This window comes from Microcaecilia unicolor, chromosome 3 (genome assembly GCF_901765095.1).
Source record: "Microcaecilia unicolor chromosome 3, aMicUni1.1, whole genome shotgun sequence".
Classification (NCBI taxonomy): Eukaryota; Metazoa; Chordata; class Amphibia; order Gymnophiona; family Siphonopidae; genus Microcaecilia; species Microcaecilia unicolor.
In genome coordinates, this window is record NC_044033.1 from 135,728,338 (window position 1) to 135,748,629 (window position 20,292).

At 40.1% G+C, this 20,292-nt stretch overlaps 1 protein-coding gene across 1 annotated transcript in view; it reads left to right on the forward strand.

Moving 5' to 3' along the window:
* Positions 1–4,023: 4,023 nt before the first annotated feature.
* Positions 4,024–20,292, forward strand: part of GREM2 (gremlin 2, DAN family BMP antagonist) — a 97,516-nt gene continuing 81,247 nt past the window's right edge. The window contains exon 1 of the mRNA XM_030196385.1: positions 4,024–4,254. The gene's annotated coding sequence lies outside the window, so the exon portion shown is untranslated. The remainder of the gene's footprint in view (positions 4,255–20,292) is intronic.

The window sequence follows — 20,292 nt, forward strand, 5'->3', positions numbered from 1 at the left end:
TGTTCCCTCCCAATGCTCAGAGAACAGCGCACAAAACAAACCTGCCTTACTGCTGAAAAAATAAAGCCAGCATAGAGTAGGCATTATGGTGTCTGAAGAGAGGATTCCTCACGATTCTTTCTTTAAAATCTGCCAGCTTTTATATAATTTGGAAGCAGAAGGAAGCCCGTGTAAACCCCTAAGCACTGGTAGTGAGAGACGAATGTGTGCAAGTCAGAGCAAACCCAAAAGTGAAAGCACACATTGGCACCCGTTTCCTGCATTTAGGTATAAGCCTTCCAAGTAAACCAAAACTTTTAAGGTGAAAAAACAGATGCCGATGTGTGTTTCACTTTCAGGTTTGCCAGGTGCAGGGGCCCTGGAGCTGAGCTTACTGCTAAACTGTTCTGCGCATGTGCCGAGCATGTTCCCCCTTGCTTTTGCTTTTACAGGTCTCATATAATTTGAATACCATTTCCTTTGCGCATTGGCGAGCTAGGTTTCTGCACTGTTCCAGCAGTATGGTTTCTGCACTGTTAGCTTACCACAGGAGTTCTGAGCATTGGCCCACCAAACTCTAAGCACTCACAGTTACACCACTACTACTACTACTACTTAACATTTCTAGAGCGCTACTGGGGTTACGCAGCGCTGTACAATTTAACAAAGAGAGACAGTCCCTGCTCAAAGAGCTTACAATCTAATAGCCAGCCATAGATTGCGGGCACCCAGATGTGGCAGGTACCTGTGTAACCAACAGTATTCTGTAAGTTGCATGCATAGGTGGCAGCACTGCACATGTCCCTCCCACGCTCCAGCCACGTAAATGCCCCCTTTGCAATTATATTCTATGCCGCTTATGTGAACCCTTACGGAATAAGCTTAGTCAATTTGCTGACACTTTTTGTGCATTTAGGGGCACTTTTACAAAGTGATGGAAAGACCAATGTGGGATTATGGAACGCTAATCTGGAGCTACCGCCAGCCCAACGTGGGTGCCAGCTGTAGTTCCAACCCCTGTGCATGCCGCTTCCCACTCTGGGGAAAATAGGGCTGTAAGTTTTAGCATGGCACTAACCTGGGGGTAATCAGGCACCTCTGCGCACTACCCATTTACTGCAGGATTACCACGGGAGCCCTTACCACCACCTCAATGGGTGGCGGTAAGTGTTCCCCCTTGCACGGCCACACGGTAAGAGCAATCTTACCACATGACCATGGCTATTTTCAGCCTTTTTAACCCGCTGCGGTAAAAGGGCCACTGCATGCGGCAAACACGGCCTCCACCAAAAGCGCAGGGCCCTTTTTATTGCAGCTTGGTAAAAGGACCCCTTAATCACCTCTCTGACCTCGTGTGCAAATTAGTCCCCCTATTTTCTAACTCCTCTTATTCTCTTACCTTTCTATGTTCCATCTTTGCTTATATCCTATGCTGTCTATTAAAATGTTTTATTGCGTATTGTGTTAACATTGTAAGTCATATACTATGCCATACTTTGTGCTGTTATTTAAATATTTTTACTGCTGTAATTGTCTATTGTTTATGTTTGATTTATTCTTACTGTACACTGCCTTGAGCAAATTCCTTATAATTAGAATTTATAGGATAGCGGTGATACATGTTTAGGGTGTGTGGAAAGCAGCACTGTAAGGATGCAATTTTATATTTTCACAGTATTTTAATATAAATTTTGAAGTATGTAATAAAGATTTTGGAATAATTCATAGTTATGGTAGTATACCATCAGGCTTATTTTCGAAAGAGAAAGATGCCCATATTTCAACCCAAATCGGGAGATGTGCACCTTTCTCCCGTGGGCGCCCAAATCGGTATAATCGAAAGCCGATTCTGGGCGCCTCCAACTGCAGTCTGTCGCAGGAACAAACACAGTTGATGGGGCGTGTCGGAGGCGTGCTGAAGGCGGGAATGGGGCGTGTTTTTCGGCCGAGGAGAGATGGGCACTCTCGGCCGATAATGGAAAAAAGAAGGGCGGCAGAAGCGAGAATTTGGGCCGCTTTTTTTTTTACCCGTTTTTTTCATGAACAAGTCCCCAAAAAGTTCCTCAACTGCCCAGGTGACCACCCAAGGGAATCGGGGATGACCTCCCCTGACTCCCCCAGTGGTCACTAACCCCCCTCCCACCAAAAAAAGAACTTTAAAACCTTTTTTTTCCAGCCTGTATGCCAGCCTCAAATGTCATACCCAGCTCCATCACAGCAGTATGCAGGTCCCTGGAGCAGTTGTTAGTGGGTGCAGTGGACTTCAGGCAGGTGGACCCAGGCCCATCCCCCCTACCTGTTACACTTGTGCTGGTAAATGGGAGCCCTCCAAACCCACCCAAAAGCCACTGTACCCACATCTAGGTGCCCCCCTTCACCCATAAGTGCTATGGTAATGGTGTAGAGTTGTGGGGAGTGGGTTTTGGGGGGATTTGAAGGGCTCAGCACCCAAGGAAAGGGAGCTATGGACTTGGGAGGTATTTTAATTTTTTATTTTACTGTTTACAAGTGCCCCCTAGGGTGCCCGGTTGGTGTCCTGGCATGTGAGGGGGACCAGTGCACTACAAATCCTGGCCCCTCCCACGACCAAATGCCTTGGATGTGTTCGTTTTTGAGCTGGGCACCTTCAGTTTCCATTATCGCTGAAACCCGAAACCGCCCAGCTCAAATCCGCCCAAATCCCATGCATTTGCCCGACACCAATCGTATTATCGAAACATCTTTTTCGAAAATACGGTCTGTCCCGCCCCTTCGCGTACCCGTCCTCGGAGATAGGCGCCCATGGAGATGGGCGTTCGCGTTCGATTATGCCCCCTCTTTATGTAATAAGATTACAACTATATTGAAATGTATTTATCCATGCTTTGTGAAGAGGAATATTCATTGAGGATATCCTGAAAACCTGACTGGCTGGGGTTCCTGCAGAAAGGGTTTGGGAATCACTGATCTAATCATTACAGAAGAAATATATTAAGATAGTCCATTAGTATTATTTGTTATTGTTTTTCATTTATCAACTTTTTGTTTCTGCAGAGGACGGGTCACATATTGAATGATTAGTGATACTGAAAGAAAGCAAAGGAAAAAAAACCCTGCCTGTCAGATAAAGCATTATAGAAAAATAAGAATAAACAATAAACAAAAACGTGTAAAACAATCGTCTGTACCCTGTGGTTTCTCTGCCTAGGCTATTTCAGGACAATGTGGCTGCTGGCTATATTGAAGACTAACACCTCGAAGTAAAGCAGTTTAGAACAAGTACCTTCGAGAATATTCCTCAGCAGGCAGTTTTATTTTAAATGCACATGACAACATCATATATCCTTTCCAGCTAAGATGTTGAATAAAGAAATATAATTCTAGGGTAGTTGTTTTATTTTCTGTGAGACGACCCCACCCCCACCCCCACTAAAAGACCTTTGCTACTGGCATGGACTAGGACTCACTTTGTATAAAGGTATCTTACAGTGCAAGTTGCTAATCTTGGTACGAAATACTTTACGAAGGCAAATAACAAGGATGCTCCTACAATGACAGCACACGTAGAGGGGGAAGAAATGGACACATTTCTGATCGCACTGAAACAGTCTGGATTGTAAGCCTGTCTGTCTTGTGTTATTCAGCTCTGCATTCTTTTCCAAGCAATGATCTAGTGTGGGAATAGGAAATGCATCGCACAAAGCAGAACTTGTAAATTCTTAACATTGCAAATCCATCAGCGGAGCAGAAAAGGAAGATCTACCAGACGGGGAGTGTGTGTGTGTTTTTGTACGGTGGGTAGATGGAGAATTTCTCTGCATAAACAAGGGGGTTTGGAAGTTTGCTAAAATTGTTAGGACTGACCGCGGGGTTGTAAATCCAGAGACTGAAAGGCAGAGAGCAACAGTGCAAGCGACTGGTGTGTGTGTGTGTGTGTGTGGCTGTTTGTGATGAGAGAGAGAGAGAGAGAGAGATTTGTTTGGTGATCAGAGCCAATAGAAAGTTAAGGCTGTGATAATATCCCCATGCAGTGAATAAGAGGAGTCAGAGCTGAGCCTCCACGGTTCCTTTCACGTCTCACACCAAAGACAGGCTTGGACCCCGCAGGGAAAGGCAGACTTTGCTATTTACAGCTAATCTCCACTGAGCTCTTATGGAGCATCTGCAGCAGCTTGGCTAGCAGCAAAAGAGCACAGAGAAGTCAAACCTATTCACTCCGTTGGGATATATGTTGTAACTCAGCATAAGAAGCATTCATTGAAGCAAAACCTGAAGAGAACAAGCCACTTACCTCAGGTAAGATCATACCGTTTATAATAAAGCAGAAGAGTTTTCTAAATGCTGTTTATTGCTACATATCGTGGTTAGTTCTGTTTATTCCAGAGTTTAAGTAGGTCCAGCATTAGGAAAGCAGGCAACATTCTTCTCTGATCAATCAGCAGCATTTAATTAATATCATCCCTTGTTTATGTTATCGCCTGAAACGAGTCAACATGGATTCATATACTAAACTAGCACACATCCACACGCGAGAAAATGTACTTTATGTTTTTTGACATACCTGGTCTTAATTACTGAAAATAAATCTCTGGCGTGGCCGCATGCACTGCAATTGATTTTATTAAAAAAGAAATATCAATGGCTCCACATGAATACATGAATATCCAAAGCTCCACAGCCTGGCATGTGTTGGGAGTCATTACAGCCATTTAGCAGACAAGGTGATATGTTCATAGCTGAAACGACTTACAAAACTAATAAAGAACAAGGTGGAAACAAGCGGCTTTAGCATAACAAGGGCAAATTCGTTTTATTTGTGCAGTGCCTCTGGTCTCTCATACTGCCATCATTACCCACCAGCACTGCTCTGTACCTTTGCACTTTTTTCCTTTGCTTTGGTCAATAGTAGTTTGTGATTATGAAACTCCATTAGGATCCATTCCAAGCGTGCACAGTCGCCAGGAGCTGAAAGTACATTGCAAAACGGTGATAAGATTTGCAAAAACAGACGCTTGACCAAAAGGGGCATCTTTGCTGCCTTCACCCTGGTCTCTGGTTTTTCTATAGAGTGCATGAACTGGAATATTGCTTTTGGCCTCCTGTGGGCTGGGATCCAAGCACAGGGTCTGAGCCACATGCTAAGAGCAGTCTCTTCATGGTCATTTAACCGAAAATGAGATCATGTTGAATATGGCAGGGGATGTTAATGCCCTACCACCTGATCCCATTGGGGCCACCAGAATATAATTATTTGAATATTTTACTGCTGTAATTGTCTATTGCTTAAGTTTGATTTCTTCTTACTGTACACCGCCTTGAGTGAATTCTTTCAAAAAGGTAGTAAATAAATAAATCATACATACAATATAAGGACCATTGCTAAAAGCGGAGATTTTAACCTCTCCTTAAATAGCAGTTTGTGTACTTCCACAGCTAGTCAAATTCTTCCTGAATAGCAGAGATTCACTGCTGCATTGGCAACATTTTACTTTCTTGACAGTTTTGTGATTTATAAGTTTCAGAGGAGAAATTTGACAAGCCAGAACGAATCAAATGTTTCATTTTAAAAGAAACCTCTTATCAAAGCAACAAATTAGAATTCAGCAGAAATCCTAGCTTGTGAGAATAAAGCTGTTGAAAGATGTTTTTAAGCAGTTTAGGGGCTTAATCAGAGAATGGCATTACAGGTGAGATGATAAAAACATATTCCTTTCCTAGCTCAAAAGCCAAATTAACACTAAAAACCAATCATTTAACACTTAAAGCTAATTTGTATTGTTTTATTACTGGTTTTAATGTTCTCCTTTTTTCCTTTATCCTTCTGTGTTCAGTTATTGGTGTCTTCCCAACTGGTTTGAACTCTGATGTGCTATGCTTACCCTTCCTAAATTGCGTAAAGGGATGGGACTTGATATACCACCTTTCTGCGATTACAATCAAAGTTTACATGTTATATACAAGTACTTATTGTGTACTGGGGGTAATGGAGAGTTAAGTGACTTGCCCAGAGCCACAAGGAGCTGTAGTCCAAATTAAACCCAGTTCCCCAGGATCAAAGTCCGCTGTACTAACCACTAGGCTATTCCTCCACTCTAATGTGTACTGTTAATGTCTGACTTACGTAGGTGACTTTTTATGTTCCTTTAATTGTATCTTGTATTTTGTAAACCACCTTAATATCTCAGAATCATTTGGCGGTATAACAAATGCTCAAATAAATAAATAGATAAATCTCCAGTACTGCATATTACAGCATGAACCTGCATATCCCACTAGTGTGCATATTGTCATGGGATCCTTTATGTCCCACAGAAGTAGATGAGAGATGTAAATAACTGTAAGATGCCGAGACTTCATTTTATGCTTTTAAACCTGCGTTAAAGGCTTGGCTTTATGCACAAGCCTTTTGAAACCATCTAAGCAGGTTCCCCTGCATGAAGTGGATACTCGTGTTACCCCTAGAAAGATGGACACTAAGGCAGTATGTTATACCATTTAGCTGCTTTTTATTTTGCCCGTCTACTTTCTTTTCCTCCTACTCTTAGCTTTAATAGTGTGTTGACTTTGCCAGTATATGCGATCTTTCCTATCCAAAATGTAGCTGTTTTCCATCTTTCGCCTTCTATATTTTGATGTACTTTGTTTACTTTGCAAACTGCTGTGACCTGCTAGTTAGCTATAGTGGTATAGCAAATATTTAATAAAGCATATATCCTGTACATATTATTTATTTATTTGTTGCATTTGTATCCCACATTTTCCCACCTATTTGCAGGCTCAATGTGGCTTACAATATTCCGTAATAGCGATCGCCATTCCGGCATGAGGAAATACAATTTGGTCTTGCATTAAATGTTCATAAGTGAACAAGTAGATTAGTATTCAACTTTAGAGTATTCATTATCGGGATAAGAAATAGAATGATGTAGTGTTACAGTTCATTCATGACAAGTTGACGAGGCAATTAGGTATAGAGAGTTCGGTTATGTCCAGTTCTGGTATAGGTTTCGTTGACTGAACTTTTATTATTATATTATTATTTCCAGTTTACAACTTTGACTCATTATTCTTGTTGTTAGTATTATAATCACCACTCACTTTTTCGCCTGTTTAAAGTACTATTTATAAAGGGAAAAGAGCTGTTTCCCACAGATGAATAGGGATAGGAATTTGCTTATCTACCTATTAAACATATTTGCTCCTAACTGAACGGAATCACTTTCAAGAAGTGTGCAAAAAAAAAAAGTGAAATGTTGATGATGGATATGCTCTATTTATTTATTTATTTTATTGCTTTTGTATCCCACATTTTCCCACCTATTTGCGGGCTCAGTGTGGCTTACAATACATTGTGATTAATGGAAGTATAATTTGTTACAATAAGATTTTTCTGGGTTACATTGTGAAGAGTTAAGAGAAGACGAAGTCAATTCAGAATATCATTTGGGATATTTCAATGGAGTGTAACAACGGGTGATGGTAAGACGATAGAACAATAACCTGAGAACGCTAGGGTGTACCAGTTTTATCTGTGGGTAGAGTTTTAGGTGTGGTGAAAGTAAGGGGAGGGGAATTCAGAGGGAGTGTACTTATGCGTTTCTACACTAGTAGACCCCAAATCCACATCAAGACCTCCAAATGGACCCAGTTTTCAAGATAAGTTAAGCATGAGAACAAAACAAGGAGCCTGTACAATAAAGAAGAAACTCTAAAAAGTCTCTTATTTTAAGCCTATGTTATAAAGGCAGCATAGGATCCACAAGGCTTCATAAAAGAGGCATACAGAACAAACGCCAATGGAGGGAATTTTAATTGTACAAAATAATGCTTGCTCCAAAATGGTGTACATTTGTGCATGTATTGTATGAGTGACCACATCACACCCTTCCTGCAAAAACTACACTGGCTACCAGAACCTTACAGGGCTAAATTTAAAACTCTATGTTAGATTTTCATGGTCCTCAGACAAAATGGACCAGAGTACTTAAAGAATAAGTTAGCCCTATACACACCTTTGATACCTCTAAGATCCTCTCAAGGATCATCACTATCTGTACTCTCATCAAAAGAAACTGTATCATGTGATACCCATCAGCGAGCCTTCTCAGGAGTAGCCCCCACGCTCTGGAATTTACTTCAAGAAGGGCTAGGTATAACTCGAGACTACCTTTACTTCAGGAAGCAGGTGAAGCCTGGCGCTTGTCCCAAGCCTTTAATACATAAGACAACTGACTATACACTCATTCTATACCTGGACTAGCTTGCTACACACACTGTAACTTAGATCAGTTCCTTATCTCTTGCTTAACTATACAAAGAACCTGCCGCGAGTTTAGCTAACCATCAAATTAGCCCAACTGACTTTGTACCATGCATCTTGTTCCCATCATATATCTGGTCTTGGTTCCTCAGCTATATGGTAAGCCGTATTGTAGAAAATCTTTAGCATCATATCTATGTTAGTTGAAAGTTCTAATGCATGCTTATTAGGTCTATCTTTAGTATTATGCTAACATATCTCTGGTATTTGAATTTCAGTGCTGTTAAATGTGCATATTTGTGATCCTGTTTCATGATTGTCTTATTATTAGGTTTCAATTTGTTGTTTTCAAGTTTTTCTCTTTCATTGTATTTATGTTTATTGCATGTACATTTTACTATTGTTATGCTGTTAACAAAATTGTAAGTTTGGTGTTATGGTGTTAAACTGTACCTACTGTACACCGCCTTGGGTGAATCTCCTTATAAAGGCGGTTAATAAATCCCAATAAATAAGTAAATGTATTCTATGAATGTGCTCACATATTCTATGAAATAGATTTGTACATCACAACTTTACCCCCATTCTGTCTAAACTACTACTCTGGGAAAGCTTACAGAGGCCCTAGTTAATACATTAAACAGGAATTAGACAATGTTCTTATGTACTCTCATTTTCCATGCAAAGTAGACTTTCATGTGCATACATGTGTTATGTCCTCCTCTGCCATTTACCAAGTTCATTAATGTTAACCTAAGACAAAAGCAAAGTTGTAAATAAGTATTTTAACACTCAGGGAATGCAAGAATGTTTGTGGCCTCTTTTTCCCACTCCCACAGTTGACCCTGTCTTAAAAGGCAGCCCAACAGGCGTGAGTAAACTAAATTTCTGCCTTCACTGCCTCCACTCTTTCCTCTCTTCCCCCCACAACCCAGTTGGCAGCTTCAGAGCTGGACTTTCACTGGCTTTCACACTTGTATATCTGTCATTTGTTTCACCTCCAAAAAGCTTTCCAGCTTTTTTTGCTTTCACACTTGGAATGCTTAAGTGAGGCAGAGAGCATCTGGATTTTGCTGCTCATTATGGGCCTCTTTTACTAAAGTTAGCTCGAGTTATCAGCAGCAGGGCGCATAGGAATAAAATGGGCCCTGCTGCAGATAACTGGAGCTAATCTTTAGTAAAAGACCCCCCTAAATGCCTTTTAACTCCACCCCTAAAATGCCTCAAATCTCTCTTTTATTTGAAACATATAGGGCCCAATATTGAAATCTGCTATCCAAACACACGGGTGCTGCTGACCAGGGCCATTCCTTCATTTTCAGCCTCTCTGTCTGTGTAGTATCACTGAAAATCATTACTGACTGTTGTGGTACTATCTAGATAGGGAGCGATTCTATAAGTGGGTGCCTACTTTGGGCACCCCAATGTCACACAGTGAAAACCAGTTCTACAATAGTATCTGGGTATCCAGATTCTGTTACAAAGTGCTAACATAATCTTGGCCTTACATTTACATGCCCAGTTACATCAACCATAAATCTCATGTAATTTGGATTACTAAATGCAGCAAGGGGTGCACATAACTTTCTGTATTCTGTTAGCTGTGCATAAAGGGCAGCCCCATTCATGCCCCCCCTCCAAAGCTCTATCATGTTAACACCCCCCTGGCATTTTAACACCACGGCACCTAGATTCACCCTTGCAGAATACTGCTGAATTGCATTGCCACATAAATGCATTAGTATACACTTACCTGTGAAAGTGCTAATATTCTGTACATTTGTGTACGTAAGTGGCATGTAAGTATAGGTGAGAGAGTCAAACAGTGGAGATAACCAATGTGTCGAATGACCAGTGACCTTTAAAAAAGTCCTTTATTGAAAACGGTGCTCATCACAGTTACTTGATGGGGCTTGACTCGGGCTGTTTTCAGCACTCTTGCCTGCCTCAGGAGTCCAAAAGGAATTCACAAAAATGCACAGTTGAAAATAATCACAAGATCCATTTCGTATCGGAAGAAATTATGATCATTTTTGACTGTGCAGTTTTGATTTGTATTACATTGCACTTTGGGATTAGACTATTCTGTCATTTTTGTGAATGCTCCAGATTCCTTTTGGAACCCTGATGCAGGCAAAAGTGCCAACACATGGCCCGAGTCGAGTCCCATCATGTAACTGTGATGAGCACTGTTTTCAATGAAGGACTTTGTTTTGCACACTAAGGCATGCTGAAAAATGGCCTGCACTGGTATAGGCACGTGGTTTGGACATGTGTAGGTCCATTTTTCAGCACGCCTGCAAAAAAGGCCTTATTTTGTGGCCAAAAATGGACATGCGGCAAAATTATACCCAGCACTGCCACCCATTGATATAGCAGTAAGATCTCACGCATTAAGCGGGTGGTAATTGTCAGCATGCGTACGCTGCCGATTATCGTCGGGTAAGCACCACACGGTAGAAAATTTTTACCGGGTGTTTTGAATGCATGTCGAAAATGGAATTACCACCCGGGGCACGTGGTAGCCGGGCAGTAGTTCCAATTTGACATGCGTTGGACGCGTGTAGGCATCTACATGCTTTAGTAAAAGGGCCCCTTAGTCATTGGTTATCTCCATTGCAGTGGCACAGTGGCACAGGCCCACCCAACAGTAGCACACGTTTAGTGGTAGCTGGTGGGGATCCCAAGTTCCACTAGCTGAAGACTTCCCCCTGATGCTAACGAGAATGCTATTCTTCATGATACCGGCACCTGCGCATGGTCAGTTTTCAGTCCATGCATGCTGCAGACTGCCAAGTTGGAAAGAAGCATTTTTCTGACAGCTGAGATATTTTTTTTTTGGGGGGGGGGGGGAGAACACTTGGTGCCCACCCACTTCTTGCCTAGGCCCACTCAAAATCTGTTGTCTGGCTACGCCCCTGCTCCATTGTTTGACTCCCTTGCTTTTTGTGAAGTTTGGTTCATCTTTCTCTCTTTTTATCATATAAATGTGGGCATCCAGTTATAGATTTGCCTGTATAGTATTGGGATCCTATGGGGACCGCGTAAAAGCCAAGCTGGATGTTGTCTTGTTAGCAGCAATATTCAGTCTGCTAATCTGGTAACTATTTGGATAAAGATAAGTCAGCAAGCAAGTTTTCCTAACTTGATCCAGTTTGCTGCTTGGTTAAAGAGCTCAGTATCACCTCAGACCAATCAGTGGTCATGGTCACTGCATTATATAGTGACGACCACTATCTAGATACCAACACTGAATATCCAGATTGTTTTTGGCCAACATGGGTACCATTAAAAGAAATGCTAATTGTGGCAGCAGAATATTTGTCTGATAACTTCAGCTATAGAGCATGTTCTATGGCCAAAAGTTATAGGCAGGATTCTGTATATGTCGCCCAAAGTTAGGTGCTCAGTTTTGCATGCAGATCAAAGATCTGCACAAAAAGTAATTGCCTAAATTAGTGCTAACAATCAGTAATTGACATTAACGAGCACTTAATTAGCAGTCATTAGGAGTTATGCGTGGATCTGCCCTAGTCCCTATTTTATAACATCAGCATCTAATTTTGGTAGCATGCAACACCAAAGGGGGCATCACCATTGGAGGGACATGGGCGGATCAGGGGTTTTCCCAGGATTTTGGTGCAATGTTATAGAATACTTGCATTTTATACCAGCCTTTGGCAGGCGTAAATGCAAACACCCAAAGTTAGGTGCAAAATGCACACTAAGCAAGTATTCCTCACTGAATGACCTTTTTAGAATTTGCAATTAGCACATATCATCCTGATGCCTAATTGTAGCATATGGATGTACACAGAGGAAGTATTTGTTTAATCTAATTAGTTCTAAATTGTAATCATTGTGTCATTTGGAGGGGCTGGTTTATAGGGACTCACTCTATTCTGATGTTTTCACTTAGTAAAGGATTACCAAAACAGACATTGTGAGTATTAGGTGGGTGCTTAACAATCAGACTTACTATTTATAAGTACAGTTTTTAAAAAAAAACATTAATTAAGTTGAGACCTGAAAGCATTTAACATCTTTTTTCCTGTGCCTACATCAAAAGAAAAAGATGGCAAGTGGGAACTTGCTCTTTTTGTGGAATGCAGTGGTATATTATGAAAATGCACTTGCCTTTTTTTTAAATTACTACTATTTCACAGAGAAGGTATTGAATAATGAGGGAAGGGTTTCCTTCCTGCAGAACCGTCCAGAGTCAGTCTAAATGTGCCAACATTGTCCAGTTCAGCACACTATTAGCTGCTAAGTTCATACAATGTTAATTATGTTCAGTGGAAAATAAATCTGTTGGCTCAGGCTGCTTGCTATGTGAATATTCAATCACTGTTTCATTATTGCTCCCAAGTATACATAATAAGGGCATTTGTTTTAATTCATTTATCCAGTCCTTATATACACATGGTTTTGCTTTTTAAACCCAAAGATTTCCTATGATAGCATTGTGCTTATTTGAATTAGTTTTTCTGTACAAGGTTTGCTTGATTTGTCTTTATTTGAAATAAAACATTTAGAAACACATCTCATCAACAAGGGGTGGGTTTGGAGGGCCCCACTGAACTGGTCTGCACAGGGCCCCGCAATTGCTAAGATTGTTGGTCTGTCTAAGATTGTTGGTCTGTCCAAAGACCCAGCAGAGATTCTGACAATTCAACATTAGCAGTTGTCTATACATCTATGACTTCTTTTGAATATGGAGCTCTTTCTGCATAATTCTGAGGTCCTTAAAAGATTCTGTTATCATGCCATTTTTGCCCAAAACTACAGGGTGCACACAGAAGGTGGATACTGAGATGACATTGCTCTCCCAATTCTGAGAGAGAACAAGAGGGAATGAAAGAAACAATAGGGTCTGTAGACCTTACAAATAATCAACAGGTTAAAACTGAAACTTTTTTTTTAAGTGTCAGGCAATGTGGATTACAGTTAGGCTGGCAAAGCCATGTATAAACCCTACCCTGTTGGTAAATTCACTGAAAATGTTGGGTCATATTGGCATGGGGTAGTAGCCTAGAGTTTAGTGCAATAGACAGGGAAGCAGGGCTTCAGATCCCACAGTGGTTCCTTGTGATTTTGGGTAAGTCACCACAGGACCCTTTTAAAAATCCACGGCATGTGGCAAATCGACGCTACCACCAGACTATCGTAGGAGCCAGACAGTAGTGCCGGCGTGTGCAGCGCATCATTTCTGGAGCTCAGAAAATAATTTTATTTTTGTTATTATGAATATTGCTGCTAACAAGACAACGTCCAGCTTGGCGTTCACCCGGTCCCCGAAGGATCCCAATACGATACAGGCAAATCTATAACTAGATGCCCACATTTACATGATAAAAAGAGAGAAAGATGAACCAAACTGCACAAAAAGGAAGACAGTCAAACAATGGAGATAACCAATGACTAAGGCATGTAGGCACCTACACGCGTCCAACGCATGTCAAACTGGAACTACTGCCCGGCTACCATGTGCCCCGGATAGTAATTCCATTTTTGACGCGCATTCAAAACACATGGTTAAAAATTTCTACCACGTGGCGCTTACCCAGCGGTAATTGGCAGTGTACGCATATTTTTTACTTGGCGGTAATCAAGTAGCACTGGGCACTGCCCAGTTACTGTCAGGTTAGTGCTCCTATATAGGAGGCGGTAAGGGCTTCTCCAGGAAATGGCAATGTGGCAAGTGTTTAACTTACCGCATGGCCATTTCCATTTCAAAAAACAAAATCCATTTACCCTCTGCAGTAAAAGGGGGCCTCAGTTCTTTTACCGCAGTTTGGTAAAGGGACCCCTTAACCCTCTATTACCTCAGGTATAAATTTAGACTGTAAGCCCTCTGAGAACAGAAAAATACCTACTACAGCTATTAACTCATTTTAACTAAAAAAGGTATCAGCTAAATTCAAATGCCTGCTATCAGTTGTCCAACTCCTATTTGAAGAAAAGGTGTCCACAGTAGTCAAATTTTACTTTTCTATTCTGAGGCAAATTTGATCTAGTTCTTATTTAAGTGACAGTATACAATACAGGCCTTAATTGATTTTGAGTCTGCTCAACTACTGCAACTTTCTTTATAATGGACTAAAGTTATCGACTATCAGGAGTGCTAAAATATCCATATGTAAACCTGATCAGGTTGCACCTTTACTGAGGAAAAAGCATTGGCTTCCAGGTTAAATTCAAAATCCTCATCCTTGCTCATAAGGCACTACAAGTCTTCTAGCTATTTATCTTACAGACTTATTCTACTGAAATCTTCTCACTATCTAAGATCTTAAAACAATTATTCCCTTTCCTTTCCTTCTGTATTGCTGGCCAGATTTGTGTTCAGCCTTCTTTTACTTAGCCCCCACTCTGTAGAACAGTGTACCTTATCTCTTTGTCTGATTTTTATATATGTTAAGTTTAAAGTAGGTCTGAAGACTTATTTCTAAACTTTGGCTAACAGGGGGGTAGGCAGCTAGAGGTACCAGACAGTGACCAATACGAAGTCTCCTTGCTTCATCCTCCATCTCATTTCCTATTCCACTCTCCTTTACTCCCCCTTCCTTGATTAGCAGTGCTACAATTGCTGAAAACTGCTTTGTTCGTTGCTTGAAGGGAAGTTAAGAAATGACTGTATTAACAATCATCATCAAAGAAAATGAACAAGCCAAGATTCTCTAGGACTTCAGGATACAGACTGGAAAACACTTGCAACACAATGGGGCTCATTTTTGAAACAGAAAAACGTCCAAAAAATGACACAAAGCAGCAGATCGGTTTGTTTTTTTGTTTTTTGCAAAAACATCCAAATCGTTATTTTCGAAACTAATTTTTAAGACTTTTTCTATACATCTCATCTAACTCTCAAGGGGGTGTGTTGGAGGCATATTTTGGGTGGAATGAGGGTGGGCTTACGATTTGGATGTTTTTCTGTGATAATGGAATATTGTAAAAACGTCTAGGGCAAAAAATAGAACATTTTTGGCTAGACATGTTTCAATAAGGCTAACCACCAAAAAGGTGCCCAAATTGACCAGTTGACCACTGGAGGGATAAAAGCATGACTCCCCCCTTAATCTCCCAGTGGTCACTGATGCCCTTCCACCCCCCTAAAAGGTGAAAGTGACAGTACATACCAGATTCTATGACAGCTGCAGATATAATGGCCATTCCTTTTAGAGCAGCAAGCAGGTCCCTGGAATAGCCTAGTGGTTAGTGCAGTGGACTGCAGAGAAGAGGACCCAGGCCTTTATCCTACTCTAACTGGTACACTTGTGGTGGAAAGTGTAACTGCACCAAAACATACAAAATACCTATTGAACCCACATATAGGTGACATCTGCAAACGTAAGGGCTATTATAGTGGTCTACAATACATTGTTTTGCTATTCCTGGAGGGGTGACCATACAATATAAGGGGGTTATGATGTGATGTGTATCTGGGATTTTTTTATATGAAGTTCACTGCAATGCCCCATAGGCTTGCCTACTGCTCTGCTGGGATGTCTGTGTGGTCAGTCTAGTAAGACTGCTGGCCCTCAGACATCCCAATGGCTTGTTTTTGTGCGTTTGTTTACAAAATGTCCAAAATCGGATTTGGTCTTTACATCAAAAATGCCCCTCCACACCTCCAATACCACTGTGGTTGAATGTATGGATTATAGGTGTGGCAAATTCCAGGAGACATCCATGTTGAAAACAGTTAGAGGCCACAATAATAATAATAATTGGATCAATATTGAGCCATGGTGATCAGCAAAGGAAAATAAACCCTTGATGTCAAGGACAGGGCTATAACCACAAGGACAGGGCTATAACCACTCAGTTACTTCTCTAGGCCATTCTGTATTTCAAAATATTTAGCCCTGCTCTGAGTTACAACATTTTTATTTATTTATTTATTTTTGCTCATACCTTTTTCAGTAGTAGATCAAGCTGAGTTACATTCAAGTACACTAGGTATTTATCTGTCCTTAGAAAGCTTATAATCTAATTTTGTACCTGAGACAATGGATGGTACAGTGACTTGCACAAGATCACAAGGAGTAGCAAATGTGATTTGAGCCCACCAGCCCAGTATGTTAAGGCTGGTGCTTTGTCTACTAAGCTACTCCTCCACTCCATACTACCCTGCTTTGCCCTGCCCTGCCCTGCTCTAAGAGCAGGGCAAAATATATTGCACCTGGAAACAGGGCAAAATGTATTACACCTCAGAGTTGAGCAGAGGAGTAGTTTAGTAGATGGAGCACCAGACTTGACATCCTGGAGTATCTGATAAAAATCCTCCTCTGAGCAGCATAAAACATTTAACAGTGGGTTTTTTTGTTTTATGTTTAACTATTATTTATTCCTCACTGCACAGAAATGGAACAAGGCGCATACACCATTAGCAAATAATATAAAGGGCATCAAATCACAAAAAGCAATTGAAATAAAAAAGAATGTTGTACCACCCAAATCTTCTATAAACAACTCTGGCTCACATTTCAATGCTGAGCCACAGAAACTGCTGGCTTTGTAAAATGGCAGGCATAGACATGTTGCAGACCTAAACATTTAGATCTGCAGGAAATTTCAGAAACTTGGATGTACCAAATAGCAAAGTTTACAGCCCTCACACCTAGACTTTTTTACGGCACATGTAAATGTCATGCTTGCCATTTTACAATCGCTCAAAGAATATCAAAATACCCAAAATAATAAAAATACAAGAGGAGGTATAATATTATATCCTCAAGAAAATCCTGCCCTTATAACACAGAATGAACATACCTATAATATGTGAAAAGGAGGAACTTCAGTAAGGACTCATCCAAGTCCGAGAGGCACTAACAATCAATTGCTATCAATAACTATGGCTTTTATAGTGCTCTCCTTACATCATCAATGTCCTCCCAATATGTGCTGGTAAACCAGAAAAATCATATGAAGGTGTCACATTGTGCAAAAAAAAAAACTTCTTGGGTAAACCATTAATATACAAGTTCAGTATAACAATATAAATGATTGGCACTTACCTTGATATAATTGGAAGGATGGCTGTTCGACAGAGCTTCTGTTTTGAGTCTGTTCTTCAGGAACAGTCTTTCCCAACTTTAAAGTCCAGCAACAAGAGCCTTTGCATCTACCAATTCCAAAATTGAGTGCCCAAATGGTAGCGTTCTTTAAACCACTTCCGTATTTTCCCAAAGGAATGCAACAGAAGGAGGTGGCTGCTTCTCAGTGAAGAAGCACATTGTAATCCCCTTTTACAACTGCTCTTACAAATGCAAATTGCCATGCAATATCAAATCTGCTTAAACATATCTGGTTGACTTTCTAATTAGGTTTAAACAGTGCGTTTTTTCTAGCGAAAAAGGTGCCGGTACTCAAATGCCAGGCCACCCTTCAGGGGTGGGTTGATCAATGAGGGACCCTCCCCACAATAACCAGGCCCCCTGCAACCAGTCACAGAATCTATGACAAGGCAGAATTGGTGTGTAGAGCCTGAGATCTTTCATTAATACTTGAGGACCGTGGGTCAATTTTAGCAGACAATGGAAAAGGTGCCAGTACTCAGTACCCCCAAGTACCCCCTCAAAAAAAGCCCTGGGTTTAAACAGATTTTCAACTGATTTATTCACTCAAGTTTCACTGATAAATAGGTAGTCCTAAACTTAAAAGAATTTGTTGATCGGTTAAATTTGAACAAGCACTTATACTGTGCTTTTTAAACAGTTAAAGTTAACTGCATAGTACTGAATATTGACACTATCTAGATAACTTTTAGTCCTCCTTGTAACACCACCGAGCCTGCCTTCACATAACCACATAACTTTAGTCCAAACATCATGAAGACTGGCTAAAAGTTATATGGCCAGCGTGCACATATTTTCAAAACCAGTAAGTTCACTGCATAAATTGATTTGAATACTGACCTTAACATGTTTTATACATTTATTTATGCAGTGTTATCAAGAAAATTATAGTACTAATAGATTTGTTACATAATGGGGGTCAATTTTAAAATGGCCCCTGTAATTACAACTTGTGTGCACTTTTAGAAAATAATTTAATAAAGGCTGATTTACATACCAAAAAGCCTTTTATAAAGTTATCCCACAATATATGAGTATGAACAGTAACAAAACAGCTTGAGCTCAGATGTGTACTTTGAGCAGGGGTGCAGTTGTAATGCACTGGAATATATTGTAAAAAATACAAATACACATGTACAGTACAGTCTCGATTATCCGACTTAAACAGGACCGACCCATTGTCGGATAATATGGAAAACATGCATAAACCCCTTAACCAATACATAAACAAAGGCGTAGAGTTCCCAATTTTCAAAAATTGTTCTAAAACAAAGTTTTTTTATTAGAAATAAAGGTGATTATATCACTGGAAGGTCTATTGGATATGCCGGATGGTCAGATTACTGAAGGTTGGATAATCGAGATTGAAGAATTAGTTCCATTGGCTAGTATAGATTTGACAGTGTTCTTAGAGGACTCTGCTGATAACATTTCTTCCAGGTCCACATTGTTAGTATCCTTCTCGGATGCCAAGGATAAGAATTTTGTCCTAAAATTATATTTTTAGAAAAAGGACTATTTGTTCTGTGGGAAATCTATTCGGGTTTTTCCAGATGTTTCTAGAGCCATTCAGTTATCTAGGAAGGCTTTTCTAGGTATGGAATCTTCTGTTCTAGAACTGGGTGGGATTTTTTTTAATAGAATTCCCTGTAAATGCTTAATTACGTTGCAGGAAACAGTATGTTTCTCTGATCCTCAACATCTTGAGAAATTCTTGGTGGAACAGTTCATTGGGGTGCTGGGAGGGGATAGTTTTGGGTTCTGAAACTGATGCAACTCTCATCATTAAGGTGTTATCCTTTATTTTTATTAGTTATTTTCTTTTCATTTAATTTAGGTTGTTCTTACCTGTGATGTGGCCTATGATATCTTACTAATTTAGTGTATTTTGGATCGTTTTCCTTTTTTTTTTTTTTTTGCATCTTGATATTTACCTATTCCATTATTAGGATGTTATTGTAAATATTTCAATTAAAAAAAGAAAGTATCATTAAATAGCCCGATACTCTATCTATCTATCTATCTATAATTATTCACTGAGTTAGGGCCAGCAGAGTGATGTAAGCTGAGTTATGGTTGCATCATCCATGACTTCTACAAATAACACAATGCAATTCATATCACATATGACACAATATCACACTCAGATTGCAATATTCATTTTGCTTAAAAAGCAAGTACTCTCCAAACCCACTCATAGATTTATTCATAAATTCAGTCAAAGATGCATTTTAATCATTTCCGCTTTAAACTGAGATAGCTTCCCTTTCTAACTCACTTATCCTCCGCCATTCGTAAGTCACGGGTTATATATTCTGACCCAATAGTATATCTTGAAAACTAGAGCCAGTCAACAGTTTTAACCATCATTTTTGTTCTCAGTGATCCATAATAGCAAAGTTTCACTATATTTATTTTGGAAGCATTTTGACTATAGACCAGAGACAGGAAAGCAAATAGTTAGAAAAGTACACAGATATTATGAGAATTAATCAAAGTTAAAGAAGTCCTCCAGCCCCCAAACTGATTGCAAAACACGTCTTCTATGTTTCCATTTCCATTTTGCAGGTACATAAGTACGTACGTATTGCCATACTGGGACAGACCAAAGGCCCATCAAGCCCAGCATCCTGTTTCCAACAATGGCCAACCCAGGTCACAAATACCTGGCAAGATCCCAAAAAAGTACAAAACATTTTATACTGCTTATCCCAGAAATAATGGATTTTCCCCAAGTCCAATTTAATAATGGTCTATGGACTTTTCCTTTAGGAAGCCGTCCAAACATTTTTTAGACTCTGCAAAGCTAACCACCTTTACCACATTCTTTGGCAACGAATTCCAGAGTTTAATTACACGTTGAGTGAAGAAACATTTTCTCCAATTTGTTTTAAATTTACTACTTTGTAGCTTCAACTCATGCCCCCTAGTTCTAGTATTTTTAGAAAGTGTAAACAGACGATTCACGTCTACCCGTTCAACTCCACTAATTAT